The sequence below is a fragment of the Penaeus japonicus genome, unplaced genomic scaffold (genome assembly GCF_977035675.1).
Source record: "Penaeus japonicus unplaced genomic scaffold, GWHDUDI00000001_assembly GWHDUDI00000005, whole genome shotgun sequence".
Lineage (NCBI taxonomy): Eukaryota > Metazoa > Arthropoda > Malacostraca > Decapoda > Penaeidae > Penaeus > Penaeus japonicus.
Genome location: NW_028234407.1, coordinates 29,930,213 through 29,930,684, shown reverse-complemented (window position 1 = coordinate 29,930,684; position 472 = coordinate 29,930,213).

The following is a 472-nucleotide window of genomic DNA, read 5'->3' as shown; positions in this document are numbered from 1 at the left end:
TCCACATCAATTGGTTTTGGTCTGAAAATATTAGATGTAGGCATAGCTTGATTTATATTTTGCTGTAATGTAGACGCATTTGTTTGTTCATAAGTTAGTTTACCTATTTTTGAAAAGAAGTCGTTAAAATACTCTGTGCTTTGTGTAGAACTTGTACGATTATCAGTGTGGTGTTTGTTGCTAGGTACGATTGACTTAATAATTTTCCATGTTTTATCCGAATTGTTTTTATATTCTATGAATCTGTTTCTGAAATAATTTGTTTTTGCACTTTGTATTAACTGTTTAACATTTTATTTTTTTTATTTTATAATCTGCCTTAAGGGCGGCGTCATTTCTGTTATTTTTGAGACTATGGTGGGCATTATTTCTGTCTTTAATAGCCCTCTTGATGTCGTCATCTATCCAAGGAGCATGGGGACGTCTGACGACTCTCGTTACAAGAGGTGCCGACGCGTCAATACTGCTTTTA